The sequence below is a fragment of the Nerophis ophidion genome, linkage group LG24, assembly GCF_033978795.1.
Source record: "Nerophis ophidion isolate RoL-2023_Sa linkage group LG24, RoL_Noph_v1.0, whole genome shotgun sequence".
Classification (NCBI taxonomy): Eukaryota; Metazoa; Chordata; class Actinopteri; order Syngnathiformes; family Syngnathidae; genus Nerophis; species Nerophis ophidion.
This window is the reverse complement of record NC_084634.1, coordinates 287,809-307,116: the sequence shown is the minus strand read 5'-3', so window position 1 is coordinate 307,116 and position 19,308 is coordinate 287,809. Positions and strand designations below refer to the sequence as shown.

The following is a 19,308-nucleotide window of genomic DNA, read 5'->3' as shown; positions in this document are numbered from 1 at the left end:
TGCAGGCATATCTTTCGTGAGCCTGGTAGAGCAGTTGAATAAAGTCTTTTATTGACATACAGCAGTATGGTTCTGGTTTCCAACAATATATATTTCGGACTTTTCAGTCCGGCGTGTCTCAGCTTCTGGCTCCAACTCCAACTCTCGTGTCTCAGCTCGACTGCTGCTAATAATGGCGACGGGTGATTAGATAAGGGTTCCCAGCTGGGTAATCCACTCACCTGTCGCTGGCTTCGAGGCCTGCCATAACCCTAACCCCATTCCTGCAGGAGGCGCGCCGACCACGCCCCCCTCCACATAGGGGTTCCTGTAGATGTGTGCAGTGTGCGTGTTTCCACTGCACTTCACAGTTCTTTAGTTTCTACAAACCAGGCTGACGACGTTTGGAGGAGTGGTTTACTATGTAATCACATGTGATTATCAAATACATGTTCAGTGTATTAATATTAAATATATGATTAGTATATCATTAAATATATATTTAGTATATGATTATTAAATACATGTTTACTGTATAAATATTAAATACATGTTTAGTGTATAAATATTAAATACATGTTTAATGTTTGTATACCAAATATATATATGTTTAGTGTATGAATGATACATTTTTTGTGTATAAATATTAAATAAATGTTTACTGTACGAATATTAAATATATGATTAGTATATAATTAAATATATATTTAGTATATGATTATTAAATACGTTTGGTGTATAAATATTAAATACATGTTTAGTGTATGAATATTAAATACATGTTTAGTGTATGAATATTAAATATATATGTTTAGTGTATGAATAATACATATTTAGTGTATAAATATTAAATACATGTTTACTGTATGAATATTAATTATATGATTAGTAGGGCTGTGAATCTTTGGGTGTCCCACAATTCGATTCAATATCGATTATTGGGGTCAAGATTCGATTATATATCGATTTTTTCGATTCGATTCAATTCTCGATTCAAAAACGATATTTTTCCAATTGAAAAGGATTGTGTGTTCATTCAATACATAGATTTCAGCAGGATCTACCCCAGTCTGCTCACATGCTAGCAGAGTAGTAGATTGAATAAAAAAAGCTTTTATAATTGTAAAGGACAATGTTTTATCAACTGATTGCAATAATGTACATTTGTTTGAACTATTAAAGGAAGCAAAAATATGACTTATTTTATATTTGTGAAAACATTGGACACAGTGTGTTGTCCAGCTTATGAGATGCCATGCAAGTGTAAGCCACTGTGACACTATTTATTTATTTTTTATAAATGTCTAATGATAATGTCAATGAGGGATTTTTAATCACTGCTATGCTGAAATCATAATATTGATACTGTTAATCATTTTTGTTTCACTACTTTTGCTTTATTCTGTGTGGTGTTTGTGTCTCCTCTCAATTGTTCTGTTTATTGCAGTTCTGAGTGTTGCTGGCTCAGTTTTGCTTTTGGAATTGGATTGCATTGTTATGGTATTGTTGTGTAGTGGTTTGTTGGATTGATTAAAAAAAACAAAAAACAAAAAAATGTAAATAAAAAAACAAAAACAAAAAAACAATTATTTTTAAAAAATGAGAATCGATTCTGAATCGCACAACGTAAACAATTCGATTCGTATTCTAATCGATTTTTTCCCCGAACCCCTAATGATTAGTATATAATTAAATATATGTTTATTATATGATTATTAAATACATATTTAGTCTATAAATATTAAATCAATGTTTATTGTATGATTATTAAATACATGTTTAGTGTCTAAATGTTAAATACATGTTTAGCGTATAATTATTGAATACATGTTTAGTGTATTAATATTAAATACATGTTTATTGTATGATTATTAAATACATGTTTAGTGTATAAATATTAAATACATGTTTAGTGTATTAATATTAAATACATGTTTATTGTATGATTATTAAATACATGTTTAATGTATAAATGTTAAATACATGTTTAGCGTATAATTATTTAATACATGTTTAGTGTATGAATATTAAATACACTTTTAGTGTATAATTATTAAATACATATTTAGTGTATTGATATTTACATCTTTAATGTCCTATGTGTTCTTTGATGTTTGATGTTTGATGTTTCCCTCTTACACACATGGAAGAGGGATGTGTACTATGGCTATGAGTTGTTGTGTTTTTCCCTTGGCCTCCCTCAGTCTGCACCCCCTCTCCAGGGCCCAGGCTAAGACCGATTTTTTAATTTTATTTTAATCTTCTATTTTTTTCTCCCCCCCTTGTTTACCTGTATCTCATCTTTTTTTGTAAGGGGCGCTGGAAGCCGGCAGACCCGTCAGCGATCCTGTTCTGTCTCCCTTTAATGTTTGTCTGATCTTGAATGGGATTGTGCTGAAAATTGTAATTTTCCTGAAGGAACTCTCCTGACGGAATAAATAAAGTACTATCTAATCTAATCTAAAATACATGTTAAGTGTATTAATATTAAATACATGTTTAGTGTATAAATGTTAAATACATGTTTAGCGTATAATTATTTAATACATGTTTAGTGTATGAATAATAAATACACTTTTAGTGTATAGTTATTAAATACATATTTAGTGTATTGATATTAAATACATGTTTGGTGGATGAATATTAAATTCATGTTTGGCGTATAAATGAAATATATGTTTAGTGTTTAATTATTTAATACATGTTTGATGGATGAATATCAAATTCCTGTTTAGTGTATGAATGACCAGATTTATGAAGAGGGAACGTGCGCCCTCCTGTGGACTTCTGCAGCAATTGCACACAAAGAAATTAATTATTTCCAAGTGTGCCTTATTTAGAGAATAATAAATACATGTCTATTGTATGTATATTAAAAAATATGATTAGTATATGAATATTAAATATGTGTTTAGTATATGATTGTTAAATACATGTTCAGTTTATTAATATTAAATACATTTTTAGTATACAAATATTAAATACATGTTTAGTGTATGAATATTACATATATAATTAGTGTAATATTAAATATATGTTTAGTATGCAAATATTACATACATGTTTAATGTATGGATATTAAATATATAATTAGTGTAATATTAAATATATGTTTAGTATATGATTATTAAATACCTGTTTAGTGTATGAATAATACATGTTTAGTGTATGCATAATAAATACATGTTTTGTACCACTAGTGGTACATACACTGTGGTTTGTGTACATACACTGTGGTACATTAATCAATCAATCAATCAATCAATCAATCAATGTTTTTTTTATATAGCCCTAAACCACAAGTGCCTCAAAGGGCTGCACAAACCACAACGACATCCTCGGTAGGGCCCATATAAGGGCAAGGAAAAACTCACCTCAGTGGGACGTCGACCATGATGACTATGAGAAACCTTGGAGAGGTTTATGTATGTATGTATGTATATATATATATATATATATATATATATATATATATATATATATATATATATATATGTATGTGTGTGTATATATATATATATATATATATATATATATATATATATATATATATATATATATATATATATATTTATATATATATATATATATGAATTCACTTGTCTCTCTTTAGTAGTACTACTGTACTTTGGTAGTACTCCAGTCCACGTTGTTACATGGTTTACTTTCACGCCACTGTACAAAAAGAAAAACTGTAAAGAATGTTGGTCTTCTATTTGTATTTGGTAGTTTTAAAAGTCCAACCAAAGTCGTCCAGTCAGCACTTTTGTCTCCGAAATAAAAAACGTTTCTGACTGTTTTTGATTAAAAAAATTATTTAAAAAATAGTCTTCTTTTTATTATTACACCAACAAAAATAACTTTTTTTCTTTGCTTTGGTTGACAAATAACAAACAAGGTGGATTTTTTTTGTTCCTTTTTCTTTGTATTTTCATTGCAGGACAAGAACTCCCAAGATGAAGATTGAAGAAAAAACACATTTGAATAGTAATACTAGTAATAATAATAGTAACACTACGCTAATGGGGAAAGTCATAGCGTGGATCAGGTGGTGGAGCAACTCAAGGGTTCCAGGTTCGATCCCCGCTTCTGCCCTCCGAGTCAGTGCCGATGTGTCCTTGGGCAAGGCACCTGCTTTCCCTTCACTTATTAACAGTAATCATAGTAATAAGTACTTGAGGGTAGAAAATGACTTCTGTGTACAATAAAAACAAAGGAATACTTGTATATGCATGTTGAGAATAATACATGAATGAATGCTTCATTTCAAAGAATAAATAACAATAAAAGTAATAAGTAACAGAATGTGTGACCATTAAATATCTGAATGTAAATAAATGTTGATATTATGAAATGATAACTAAATGTATGTTTAATTTACATGTTGTACGTTAGGGTTAGGTAACAAATAGGTGAATGTAGTGCAATTTAATAATGAGTGTTATATTCAGCATGGTACTTGTGTTGTACTTTGATGTACTCCTACTTCCAAGTGACTTTGTCAAGTACTAGTAAAGGAAGAGATGATGCAGTACTTGAAGTCTTTACTTTTGTCCTGAGATGAAGATCAACTTCATGAAGACACCTTATCAATGTCATCATGACCAAAGTGGGCGTGGCCACAAACAAAAACGGAAGGGGGCGGAGCCTCTTTCATTTTCTGATGTTAAGTTGGCCCCGTGATGAGATGGCCACTTGTCCAGGGTGTATCCCGCCTTCCGCCCGATTGTAGCTGGGATAGGCACCAGCGCCCCCCGCGACCCCAAAGGGAATAAGCGGTAGGAAATGGATGGATGAATGAAGTTCCTGGTAAAAGCTGTTATACATTATATGCCTTGAGCTCTTACTTTGAAGGCCCTAAGAGCGGAAGTGGTGACACGATGAGTGCAGCGGAGATGTTTATATATGTCGCCTATACTGTATAAAAGTACAAAATAACAAACACCGAGGGAGGCTCCAGTTTTACACGAGGACCACTTTATTTACTTTCTTTCAAAAACCTCCGCTCCACTCAACCTCTCACCACTTCCGCTCTCGGTGACTTCAAAATAAGAGCGCGAGGCAAATACTGTATAACAGCTTATAACAGGAACTTAACATCACAAAGAAGCAAGCCCATAAAATAGGTTACATTATTTTGTGGTTTTATACAGTATAGGCGACATATATAAACCATCGGTTACATTTTGTTGTTGTTTTGTGTGTTGTGAGGCTCTGTATATTTGGGGGGACAGGTTAATATGTTTTTGTTTTTGTTTTAACTGCCTGTATTGTTTTTGCACTTATCCTGTTATTTGTGTTGAAACGAGGACGTTTCTTTTTGTAGGAGGGGAGGTATGTAACCTATTTTTATGGGCTTGCCTCTTTGTGATGTTAAGTTCCTGTTAGAAGCTCTTCTACAGTATATGCCTTGGAGTCTTATTTTGAAGGCCCGAGGAGCGGAAGTGGTGACAGGTTGAGTGGAGCGGAGGTTTTTGAAAGAAAGTAAATAAAGTGGTCCTAAATAAAGTGTAAAACTGCAGCCTCCCCCTTTCTTATTTTGTACTTTTATACAGTATAGGCGACATATATAAACTCTCGCTTACAATAACAAAAACGGAGGCTCTAGTTTTACACGAGGACCACTTTATTTCAAAACGTTTTTCTTTGTTTAAATGTTTCAACAATTTCCTCAATAACAAACAGATGAGAAACAATAATCAAAATAGTTCAAAAACAGTATAAAACATTACAAAACATAAACACAGTACAAAACATCGTCAGGGGGTTGTAGATTCAAAGTAATATGTATATATATATATATATATATATATATATATATATATATATATATATATATATATATATATATATACATATATATATATATATATATATATATATATATACAGCAGGTGCAAAGTGGCTCATTCAGATTAATTAAATAACTTAAATTTGGAACACAGCATCATCGTTTTCAACTTTATTTCAAACCTTGTTTTTCTTTTAAATGTTTATTCATACATTTCAACAATTACAAACCCTAAGTCCAACAACAATATAAAACATTACAAAACATTATAAAAACAGTCCAAACAGCGCCAGGGGGTTGTAAATTCAAAATAACAAAAATAGAATACAAAGAAATGAATACATAATAAACAAAGTACAAAGCCATAGGCTCATTCAGATTCATTAAATAACTTAAATTTGGAACACAGCATCATCGTTTTTAACTTTATTTCAAACCTGTCTCTGCCTGCGTCACACAAGTGACGTCACTGTTGGAGAGCCATATCACACACCGTGATTGGTGGATTCCTTCAGCTCCGCCCACAACGCTGTCAAGCACCATTCATATCAAACTCTCACTAACATTCAACTTTCATATTAGCGTGGGAGCCGCAAAATAAGATCTCACGTGTCTGAGACCCTGGTCTAATATATATATAGATGTGTCAGAAGTGCTACTGACACTTTGCTCATGTTTGCTTTTCCTGTCTTTGAAATCACTTCCTGTCCTGCTGCTCTTATTTTCTTACTGTTTCCTGTTTGCTCTCTGTCTTTTGTGGCACCTTTACTATCTGCTCCGTGTCTGCACACCTGTTCCTCGTTTAATTAGTTGTATTTAGTTCCACCTGAGTCCCTCCTTCACTGCTTCATCATTATTCTTTTTTGACGGATGTGGATCGGACGGGTTTTATTCGCAGTGAGTAATACTTTGCTCTTTTACACTGGCGTTCTATTGTTTGTCTTGATGCTTCTACTGTGTGCTTTATTGCTGCTTGAAAATTGTTTGATTCGCGCTGCACGTGCACATGTGTTAGGAACACAACATGTAGAAACACACATTTAGTGACAAACATGCACATGTGTTAGGAACACAACATGTAGAAACACACGTTTAGTGACAAACATGCACATGTGTTAGGAACACAACATGTAGAAACACACATTTAGTGACAAACATGCACATGTTAGGAACACAACATGTAGAAACAAGACACATTTAGTTGCTGACAAGCTGTCAGTCACCATGGCTCTCAACTGCTGGCTAAGAGAGTCAAGGTGTGGCTGAGTGTTTGCTACAGGTGAACACACCTGCCCTCACTGATTGTTTGCTACAGGTGAACACACCTGCCCTCACTGATTAGTGTTTGCTACAGGTGAACACACCTGCCCTCACTGATTTGGTCCAACTATGGTTGTCAAAAGCTGGGTGTTTAGAAGGACATTTCATAGTTGGGATCTCCAAGCTCAAAAGTCCGCTGTGAATACTTTTACACTTGTGATGCTTTGTTTAAGGTGTATTTACATAAAGTTGTCAGCTCTCCATGCATCACCAAACATCTGCAGAGATGTTGGTGCTGGCTTTCTTGTTGTTGTTGTTGTTGTTCACCTTTGACATTTTGGGGTTTAAATAAATGTTAAAGTGTTAAACTGCATGTTTTGCCGTCCTTGGTTTGAAAGTCCAGTTTACAATGCTTACATGACCTTCACCCAAGGCGGGGTGTGATAGTTGCTGCTTTTTGGTGTGTGTGTGCGCTTTATAGATTTTAATATTTATTAGTAGGGGTGTGGGGAAAAAATCAATTCGAATTAGAATCACGATTCTCATATTGTGCGATTCAGAATCAATTCTCATTTTAAGAAAAATTGACTAAAAAAAGCAATTTTTTTTTTTAAATTAATCAACCCAATTTTTTTTTTTTTAATTAATCAACCCAACAAACCACTGCACAGCAAAACCATAACAATGCAATCTAATTCCAAAGCTGAGCCAGCAACACTCAGAACTGCAATAAACAGAACAATTGAGAGGAGACACAAACACCACACAGAACAAACCAAAAGTAGTGAAACAAAAATGATTAACAGTATCAATATTATGATTTCAGCATAGTGATTAAAAATCCCTCATTGACATTATCATTAGACATTTATAAAAATAATAAAAAAGAACAAAAGTGTCACAGTGGCTTACACTTGCATGGCATCTCATAAGCTGGACAACACACTGTGTCCAATGTTTTCACAAAGATAAAATAAGTCATATTTTTGCTTCCTTTAATAGTTCAAACAAATTTACATTATTGCAATCAGTTGATAAAACATTGTCCTTTTACAATTATAAAAGCTTTTTATTTATTTTTTTTTTTTTTTGATCTACTACTCTGCTAGCATGTCAGCAGACTGGGGTATAGATCCTGCTGAAATCTATGTATTGGATGAATACACAATCCCTTTGAATTGGTAAAATATTGTTGTGAATTGAGAATTGCGTTGAATAGAAAAAAATCGAATTATACTCAAATTGCGACCTAAGAATCGATATTGAATCGTGGGACACCCAAAGATTCGCAGCCCTATTTATTAGTATATGTCCTATACAAAGTCAATGTTTTTTTGGTTTATTTTGTGGACTGCGTGGTTGGTAGAGTGACCGTGCCAGCAACCTGTGGATTCTTCCAATCCACTTTATTTACTGTATATAGCACATTTAAACAAAATGTTTCCAAAGTGCGGCACAACAATATTAAAAACATTCAAATACTATCTTAAGCTCCACCAATGACTGAATAAAAACAAAAAATAAAAATTAATAATAAATATATACATAGAATGTACTTGATTTATCCTTGGGGGAAATTCAACACCACAGTTTGCTTACAAACAATGATATATATATATATATATATATATGTATGTATATATATATATGTATATATATGTCTTGATTGGATTGTCCAGAGAATAGTGCTCGATACCGTGGTAGAGCGCAATATGTAGGTGTGGGAAAAAATCACAAGACTACTTCATCTCTACAGATCTGTTTCATGAGGGGTTCCCTCAATCATCAGGAGATTTTAATGGAAGCATTCACATACAATGGTTTATATAGAGCACAGGGTGGGTGGGTACAAGCAGGCGTAGGGCGTGGTGATTGGCTCATGTGTTACCTAGGAGGTGTTTCCGTCTATGGCGGCATGTTGAAATGATTTCACTGCGCTTGTTGAGAGATGATAGATCTGGATGATATATAATAAACAGTTTCTCTTTTAAGCATAGGTTGCATCTTTTATTACCACTGTTGTAAGGTGTGCTGGATGCAAGAATTTGCCATGTTATTGAATATTCAACATTATTGTCTTTGAGGTTCCAAATGTGTTTGCTGAGTTCTGTAGAATTCTGCAAAGTCTGGTTTCTAAAGGAGGCGTTGTGATTATTCCATCTTGTTTTGAACGCTCCTTCGGTTAATCCTACGTACGTGTCGGATGTGTTAATGTCCTTGCGTATTACATTTGCTTGGTAAACGACTGATGTCTGTAAGCACCTTCCGTTGAGAGGGCAATCAGGTTTCTTGCGACAGTTACATTCATTATTGGTTTCAGAGTCGTTTAGTCTGGGGGTAGGCAGTCCTTTTGCAATTGCTTTGTTGTGGTTTGAAATGATTTGTTGCATGTTATTCATACAGCTGTAGCTCAATTTAATGTTCTTGTTGAATATTTTTCTTAGGGTGTTGCCTTTGGGGAAGTGTTTGTCGATCAGAGTGAGGAACTTGCGGCCGATGTTGGTTGAGACGTCTTTGCTGAATGGCGGATTGTACCAGATGATGTTTCGTTTTCTGCTCTTTTTTGGTTGGTTTCCTGGGGTGGGTTCATAGGTGAGGGTGAAGTTGTATCCGGATACAACTTCACCTTCACCCTCACCTCCTGGGGTGGGTTCATAGGTGAGGGTGATGTTGTATCCGGATGCAACTTCACCCTCACCTATGAACCCACCCCAGGAAACCAACCAAAAAAGAGCAGAAAACGAAACATCATCTGGTACAATCCGCCATTCAGCAAAGACGTCTCAACCAACATCGGCCGCAGGTTCCTCACTCTGATCGACAAACACTTCCCCAAAGGCAACACCCTAAGAAAAATATTCAACAAGAACAACATTAAATTGAGCTACAGCTGTATGAATAACATGCAACACATCATTTCAAACCACAACAAAGCAATTGCAAAAGGACTGCCTACCCCCAGACTAAACGACTCTGAAACCAATAATGAATGTAACTGTCGCAAGAAACCTGATTGCCCTCTCAACGGAAGGTGCTTACAGACATCAGTCGTTTACCAAGCAAAGGTAATACGCAAGGACATTAACACATCCGACACGTACGTAGGATTAACCGAAGGAGCGTTCAAAACAAGATGGAATAATCACAACGCCTCCTTTAGAAACCAGACTTTGCAGAATTCTACAGAACTCAGCAAACACATTTGGAACCTCAGACAATAATGTTGAATATTCAATAACATGGCAAATTCTTGCATCCAGCACACCTTACAACAGTGGTAATAAAAGATGCAACCTATGCTTAAAAGAGAAACTGTTTATCTATCATCTCTCAACAAGCGCAGTGAAATCATTTCAACATGCCGCCATAGATGGAAACACCTCCTAGGTAACACATGAGCCAATCACCACGCCCTACGCCTGCTTGTACCCACCCACTCTGTGCTCTATATAAACCATTGTATGTGAATGCTTCCATTAAAATCTCCTGATGATTGAGGGAACCCCTCATGAAACAGATCTGTAGAGATGAAGTAGTCTTGTGATTTTTTTCCCACACCTACACACACATATATATATATATATATATATATATATATATATATATATATATATATATATATATATATATATATATATATATATATATATATATATATATATATATATATATATATATATATATATATATATATATATATATATATATATATATATATATATATAATTTCCCACTAAAGGAATAAATGTTTTGCTATGTCCTCATTTTCAATACAATGCAACTGTAAAAAATGTTCATAACATCGGAGGCTAGCAATTTGTGTTTTGTGGTAGTGTGCTTACAATTATGCTTCATAAAACTTTCTGAATTGTAAACTTAAAGGATTATATTTTTTGACCACACAACTCACGTAGTGTTAAAAGCCAAAGAATAAAAATGGGTCTTAAGGCGAGACTTAAAACACTCCACATCGGGAGCAGTTTGAGTATGGAGGGGCACAGTGTTCCACAGCTTAGGGCCGACCACAGAGAAGGTCCTGTCTCCCCTAGTTTTAATTCATGGTTCAATTCCCACCTTCTATTGACCTCGTCTTGTACGTTGTGTCCTTGAGCAAGACGCTTCACTCTTGTTCCTGACGGTCGTCGACAAGGCTAATGTTGGTTTGGCGTTGGTAGTCTGAGGCCAATGTTCAAGTACCAATAATTGTCACACACTAGGTGTGGCAAAATTGTCTGCATTTGACTCATCACCCTGGATCACTTCCTGGGAGGTGAGGGGAGCAGTGAGCAGCAGTGGTGGCTGAGCTCGGGAATAAATTTGGGTGATTAAACCCCCAATTACAAGCCTTGATTCTGAGTGCCAAGCAGGGAGGTCATGGCTCCTATTTTTATAGTCTTTGGTATGACTCAGGCGGGGTTTGAACTCAAAACCTACCCATCTCAGGGCGGACTAATTGGTTTGGCGTTGGTCGTGTGCGACGCCAATGTTTATGTATGTAGTGTTTTATGCACTTTTACAGGCCTGACATGTATGTATTGTTTATGCTCGTATACAGGCCCGGCATGTATGTATTGTTTATGGTCATTTACAGGCCCCGACATGTATGAATGTGTGTATTGTTTATGCTCATTTACATGCTTGACATGTATTGTTGATGCTCATTGACAGGCTTGACATGTTTGTATGTCATGTCAAGCATGTCAATAAGCATTAACAACACATACATGCATGTGGAGTCTGTCAATGAGCATTAACAATACATACATGCATACATGTGGAGCATGTCAATGAGCATTTATAATACATATGTGTGGAGCATGTCAATGAGCATTAACAATACATAGGCTGTATATGTTTTGGAGTGTTTATTTTTGTCCTGAGATAAAGATAAATTTCATGAAGGCATCTCGTGAATGTCAACATAGATAGATAGTACTTAATGGGGGTTTAAATGGAAACACAATAGAGAAATATTACAATAAGAATAAAAAATAAAAAGCAACAATGGGGGAAAAAAATATATATATGACAGTAAAATAAGAATATAACAAGACAAAGTAGGCAGTAGTGACCATGTTATGAAAACGTAATGCACATGACCAAAGTAGGCGTGTCCACAAAGAAAGAAAGAAGGGTGGGCGTAGCATTTTCGTTTTGTGATGTTAAGTTGGCCCTGAGATGAGGTGGTGACTTGTCCAGGGTGTACACCGCCTTCCGGCCCGATTGTAGCTGAGATAGGCATCTGACACCAAAGGAAATAAGTGGTAGGAAATGGATGGATGGATGAATGAAGGTGGGGCTGAGTGTTTGCTACAGGTGAACACACCTGCCCTCACTGATTTGGCCCTACTATGGTTGTCAAAAGCTGGGTGTTGGGACATTTCAAAGTTGTGATCTCCAAGCTGAAAAGTACGCTGTGAATATTTTTGCACTTGTGATGCTTTATGTAAGATTTATTTACAAAAGGTTCTTAGCTCTCGATGCATCACCAAATATCTGCAGAGATGTTGGTGCTGGCTTTCTTGTTGTTGTTGTTCACCTTTTGACATTTTGGGGTTTAAGTAAATGTTGTGCCATCCTTGGTTTGAAAGTCTTGTTTACAATAGTTATATTACCTTCACCCGAGGCGGGGGAGGGGGGAGGGGGGGTGATAGTTGCTGCGTGTGTGTGTGTGTGTGTGTGTGTGTGTGTGTGTGTGTGTGTGTGTGTGTGTGTGTGTGTGTGTGGCCGGCCAATGTTGGATGTATTGTGTATCTGGGGAAATAAGAGGTTGGCATCACTAACATAGCCCTGTGCTGGTTTACGTCCTCCATCAACAACGGAACCTTCTCTGTGAACAGAGCCAAACATTCCTCCCGCTGTGCCAACCTCACCTGTGGGGTCCCTAGGGCTCAATACTGGGTTCCATCCTGTTCTCCATCTACATGCTCTCCCTCAGCCAAGTCATTCATCGCCATAAAATTTCCTCTCATTTCTACACTGATGATACTAAATCTATCTTCCACTCAAGACAGACGATCCCTCTGGACAGGACCATTTGAAGGACTGCTTGCAGGACATAAAAGAGTGGATGTCAAAATTTCCTGCAGCTCAATGACAGAGTGAAATTCTTCTGTTCGGGAACTCCAACCCCCCAACTGTGCACAATAGCCAAGATCAAGTCAGTCCTCTCCCCCAGTGACTTAGAGGGTCGTGGTCATGCTCATCTTCTGCAGACTGGACTAATGGAATGCCCTCTATGCTGGGGTCACTGACAAGACCATATATAGCATGCAGTTGGTACAAAATGCTGGTGACAGGCACAAAAATGAGGGAACACATTTCTCCCATCCTCTCCTCCCTTCACTGGATCCTGGTGAAGCACAGAGTGAAATTTAAGATCCTTGCGTATGTCTTCAAAGCGCTCCGTGGTCTTACCCCAGCTTACATCAAACATCTCCTGGACCAACCTATCAGCTCCAGGCTTGGTCGTTGCCTCAGATCTGACAACCAGATGACCTTGAAGGTCCCACAGTCAAACCTAGTGACAAAGAGAGACCGTGCATTTTCAATGATGGTACCTGGCCTATGGAATAAGCTCCCCCTGAAAGTCAAGTCCGCCACCACTCTGGACACTTTTAGAGCACAGCTTAAAACTCACCTCTTTGCCGCAAATGACTTGATTTGTGTTCATGTGTCTTAAATGTTTGTTCTAAATTCCTTTCTGTCCCTGTTTTTTTTTGTTTCTCCACTCAGGCTGCACCCCAGGCTGATGTGATGGTTGTGTGGGTGCAATAATTGAAAATAACATTTTGTTTTTATCTTCAAGGTCAATTTTGGGGGTCTGGTCATCAACAATACAACGTCAAAATGTATTTCATTTGTCATGGTTTTTGTTATCTACAAGGTCAATTTTAAGGAGTCTGTTCATCTACAATACAAGGTAAATTAGTATTTTATTTGTGTCATGGTTTTTAACTACAAGGTCAGTATGTATTCAACTTGTGTCCTCATGGTTTTTGTTAACTACAAGGTCAATTTTGGGGGGGAAGGGGAGTCTGACGAATAAAATACATATTGACCTTGTATTGTAGATGACCAGACTCCCCTTCATATTGACCTTGTATTGTAGATGACCAGACTCCCCTTCCCCCCCACAAATTGACCTTGTTGTTAACAAAAACCATGAGGACAGAAATAAAATACATATTTACCTAGTATTGTAGGTGACCAAAGTTTATGTTAACTACAAGGTCAATTTGTGGGGGTTTTTTGGTCATTGTTTTTGTTTCCTCATGGTTTTTGATATCTACAATACAAGGTAAATGTTTTTTTTTCTAATGTTTTTTATCTTCAAGGTCAATTTTGTGGGGTCTAGTCATCTACAATACAGGGTCAGTATGTATTTGTGTCATGGTTTTTAACTACAAGGTCAGTATGTATTTAACCTGTGTCACTGTTTTTGTTTCCTCATGGTTTGTGACATCTACAACACAATATATTGTATATTTTATTTGTGTCATGGTTTCTATTAACGTCTATTTTGGGGGGTGTCTCATCTCTAATACAAGGTCAATATGTCTTTTTTTTTTGTCATGGTTTTTAACTACAAAGTCAATATTTAATTTGCCATATTTTTTGTCATCTACAAGGTCAATTTTAAAGAATCTGGTCATCTACAATACAAGGTAAATTTGTATTTTATTTGTCATGGTTTTTGTTACTACAAGGTCGGTATGTATTTTGGGCCTTTTTTTTTTGTTTCCTCATGGTTTTTGATATCTACAATACAAAGTTAATATGTATTTCATTTGTCATGGTTTTTGTTATCAGGTCAATTTTAAGAAGTCTGGTAATCTACAATACAAGGTAAATATTTTATTTGTCATGGTTTTTGTTAACTACAAGGTCAATTTGCGGGGTTTTGGTCATATACAATAAAAGGTCAGTATGTATTTAGTTTGTTTTTTGTTTCCTCATGTTTTTGATATCTACAATTCGTCTATTTTGTGTCATCATGGTTTCTATTAACTACAAGGTCAATTTTGGGTTCTGGTCATTTTCAATCCAAGTTCGATTTGTATTTAATTTGTGTCCTTTTCGTCCTCAAGGTCACTTTTGCGGGTCTGGTCATCTACAATACAAGGTCAATATGTATTTCATTTGTCATGGTTTCTATTAATTACATGGTCAATTTTGGGGGGCTCTGGTCATGTACAATGCAAGGTAAATTTGTATTTAATTAGTGTCCATGGATTTAGTTGTCTACAAGGTAAATTTTAAGGAGTCTTGTCTTCTACAATACAAGGTAAATTTGTATTTTATTTGTCATGGTTTTTGTTATTACAAGGTCGGTATGTATTTGGGCCTTTTTTTTTTTCCTCATGGTTTTTGATATCTACAATACAAGGTTAATATGTATTTCATTTGTCATGGTTTTTGTTATCTACAAGGTCAATTTGAAGGAGTCTGTTCATCTACAATACAAGGTAAATTTGTATTTTATTTGTGTCATTGTTTTTAACTACAAGGTCAGTATGTATTTAACTTGTGTCACTGTTTTTTTTTCCTCGTGGTTTTTGATATCTACAATACAAGGTTAATATGTATTTCATTTGTCATGGTTTTTGTTATCTACAAGGTCAATTTGAAGGAGTCTGTTCATCTACAATACAAGGTAAATTTGTATTTTATTTGTGTCATTGTTTTTAACTACAAGGTCAGTATGTATTTAACTTGTGTCACTGTTTTTTTTTTCCTCGTGGTTTTTGATATCTACAATCCAAGGTTAATATGTATTTCATTTGTCATGGTTTTTATTAACAAGGTCAATTTTGGGGGGTGTGGGATCATCTATAATACAAGGTCAATATGTATTTTTTTTGTCATGGTTTTTAACTACAAAGTCAATATGTAATTTGCCATGTTTTTTATCTACAAGGTCAATTTTAAAGAATCTGGTCACCTACAATATGTATTTAATTTGTCATGATTTTTGTTATCTACAAGGTAAATTTTAAGGAGTGTGGGCATCAAAAATACAAGGTAAATTTGTATTTTAACTACACGGTCAGTACGTATATTGTCATTGTTTTTGTTTCTTCATGGTTTTTGATATCCTCTAGTACAAGGTCAATGTATATTTTATGTGTCATGGTTTCTATTAACAAGGTCAATTTTGGGGGGTGTCTGATCATCTATAATACAAGGTCAATATGTATTTTTTTTTTGTCATGGTTTTTAACTACAAAGTCAATATGTAATTTGTCATGTTTTTTGTTATCTACAAGGTCAATTTTAAAGAGTCTGGTAATCTACAATACAAGGTAAATTTGTATTTTATTTGTCATGGTTTTTGTTACTACAAGGTTGGTATGTATTTCGGGACTTTTTTTTTTTTAGGGTTAGGGTTTGGCCTTTGTTTTAATGTTTTTGATATCTACAATAAGTTTATGTATTTTGTCGTCATGGTTTCTATTAACTACAAGGTCAATTTTGGGGTTCTGGTCATCTACAATCCAAGTTAGATTTGTATTTAATTTGTGTCCTTTTTATCTTCAAGGTCACTTTTGCACGTATGGTCATCTACAATACAAGGTCACTATGTATTTCATTTGTCATGGTTTCTATTAATTACAAGGTCAATTTTGGGGGGCTCTGGTTATCTACAATACAAAGTAAATATGTATATTTTGCCATGGTATTTATCTACAAGGTCAATTTTGGGGGTCTGGTTATCTATAATACAAGGTCAATATGAATGTTATTTGTGTCTCGTGGTTTTTATCTACAAGGTCAATTTTGGGGGTCTGGTCATCTACAATACAAGGTCAATATGTATTTCCTTTGTCATGGTTTTTGTTATCTACAAGGTCAATTTTGGGGGTCTGGTTATCTATAATACAAGGTCAATATGAATTTTATTTGTGTCTCGTGGTTTTTATCTACAAGGTCAATTTTGGGGGTCTGGTCATCTACAATACAAGGTCAATATGTATTTCCTTTTGTCATGGTTTTTGTTATCTACAAGGTCAATTTTAAGGAGTCTGGTCTTCTACAATACAAGGTCAGTATGTATTTAATTTATGTCATCATGGTTTTTCATATCTACAAGGTCAATTTTGGAGTCTGGTTATCTACAATACAAAGTCAATATGTATATAATTTGTGTCCTCATGGTGTTTGTTTCCTCAGTTTTTGATATCTACAAGGTCAAAATTGGTTTATTCCACTATGCAATGCAACACTCTTACCTAATGTTATCCATTTATTCATTCATGTGACTAATTTCTCATTCTTACACCCTGCAGCGCTACAACAGTACACAAGTCTTACACAATGTGTTATGGGTCACGTTCCTGCTTCTCCTCCTGCTGTGCGGACTGAGTGCATGGCGGAGCACATCAACAGGTGTTCCCTCTCCGCTGCGGGTGTGCCTCTGCAAGAGATCTGCAATCAACACACCTGCCGGTGATGAGCAACCAGCCTTCATAAGCCAGCGCGTCTTAAGATCCGGTGCCAGAACGTAGTTTCTCCTACCAGTACAGTAAGCCAACACATCTCCAGCCTTCTCGCTCCCTGTGTTCCCTTCCTGTCGAGTTGACGGTCTTTCGTGTTGTGTCGTCCTCCAGCTTCCTCGTCGTCTACCTGGACCCACTTTGGATTCCCTCTTGCCTCCCTGGACCAAGACCTCGCTCCTGCCCTCTGACGTCCAAGCCTTTTTCTTCTTTTGGACTTCCACCTCTATCTCAACACGCACACTCAACACCCTCTGGTGACCACGCTCAGATAATACTTACACATAGTCACACTCCATCTCTTTAAGGTAATCACACACTGCACTCACATACTGAGTTGTCAATAAACACGCTGGCAGCTAACATCATCGTCTCTCTGCAGTCTTCTTTTCCCGCTGTTCTGTCACACAATCTTACTTATTTTATCATTCATTTGTTCATCCACGTTATCATTCTTACACCATGCACCGCAACAACACTATAGTATAGGTGTAATATGATCAAACTTTCTTGTTAAAAGTATATCAGCTGCATTTTGTACCAACTAATATTTTAATGCTAGACAAAAGGAGGCCTGAAAAAAATAGATAACAGTAATGTAGAGAGATGTAAATAACGCATGAATAATGATCTCAGCGTCTCTAGTGGACAAAATAGGGACATATTTCAGCGAGATTACGGAGGTGAAAGAAGGCTGTTTTACACTCCTAATGTGACTGAAACGAAAGAGTTGTGTTGAAGATAATATCCAGATTCTTTATCGAGTAGCTTTGTGTAATTGTTTGGTTGTCAAACTGTTATGGTGGTGTTATTAAATGGGTGTGGAATTGTTTGTCAAAAGTTACAGTGGTGTTAAGTGGGTGTGGAATTGTATGGTTGTCAAATGTTATGGTGGTATTAGATGTTTGGTTGTCAAATGTTATGGTGGTATCAGATGTTTGGTTGTCAAATGTTATGGTGGTATTAGATGTTTGGTTGTCAAATGTTATGGTGGTATCGGATGTTTGGTTGTCAAATGTTATGGTGGTATCAGATGTTTGGTTGTCAAATGTTATGGTGGCATCAGATGTTTGGTTGTCAAATGTTATGGTGGCATCAGATGTTTGGTTGTCAAATGTTATGGTGGCATCAGATGTTTGGTTGTCAAATGTTATGGTGGCATCAGATGTTTGGTTGTCAAATGTTATGGTGGTATTAGATGTTTGGTTGTCAAATGTTATGGTGGTATCAGATGTTTGGTTGTCAAATGTTATGGTGGTATTAAATGTTTGGTTGTCAAATGTTATGGTGGTATTAGATGTTTGGTTGTCAAATGTTTTGGTGGTATTAGATGTTTGGTTGTCAAATGTTATGGTGGTATCAGATGTTTGGTTGTCCAATGTTATGGTGGTATCAGATGTTTGGTTGTCCAATGTTATGGTGGTATCAGATGTTTGGTTGTCAAATGTTATGGTGGTATTTAAATGTTTGGTTGTCAAATGTTATGGTGGTATTAGATGTTTGGTTGTCAAATGTTATGGTGGTATTAGATGTTTGGTTGTCAAATGTTATGGTGGTATCAGATGTTTGGTTGTCAAATGTTATGGTGGTATCAGATGTTTGGTTGTCAAATTTCACAGTGGTCTTATTAAATGGGTGTGGAATTATTTGGTTGTCACATGTTACGGTGGTGGTATTAAATGGGTGTGGAATTGTATGTCAAGTTACAGTGGTGTTATCAAATGGGTGTGTAATTTGTCAAAAGTTACGGTGGTGTTAAGTGGGTGTGGAATTGTTTGGTTG

General features: G+C 35.7%; 1 long non-coding RNA gene across 2 annotated transcripts; it reads left to right on the top strand.

Annotated features, from left to right (window-relative positions):
• Positions 1–6,500: 6,500 nt before the first annotated feature.
• LOC133542272 (uncharacterized) lies at positions 6,501–17,889 on the top strand. Of its 2 annotated transcripts, XR_009804110.1 has the most exons (4): positions 6,501–6,667; positions 12,871–15,686; positions 17,320–17,555; positions 17,641–17,889. It is a non-coding gene; the product is annotated as an uncharacterized LOC133542272 (long non-coding RNA). The 2 variants fall into 2 exon arrangements; XR_009804109.1 differs by lacking the exon at positions 12,871–15,686 and having other exon boundaries at positions 6,511–6,667.
• The last annotated feature ends 1,419 nt before the right edge of the window (positions 17,890–19,308 follow it).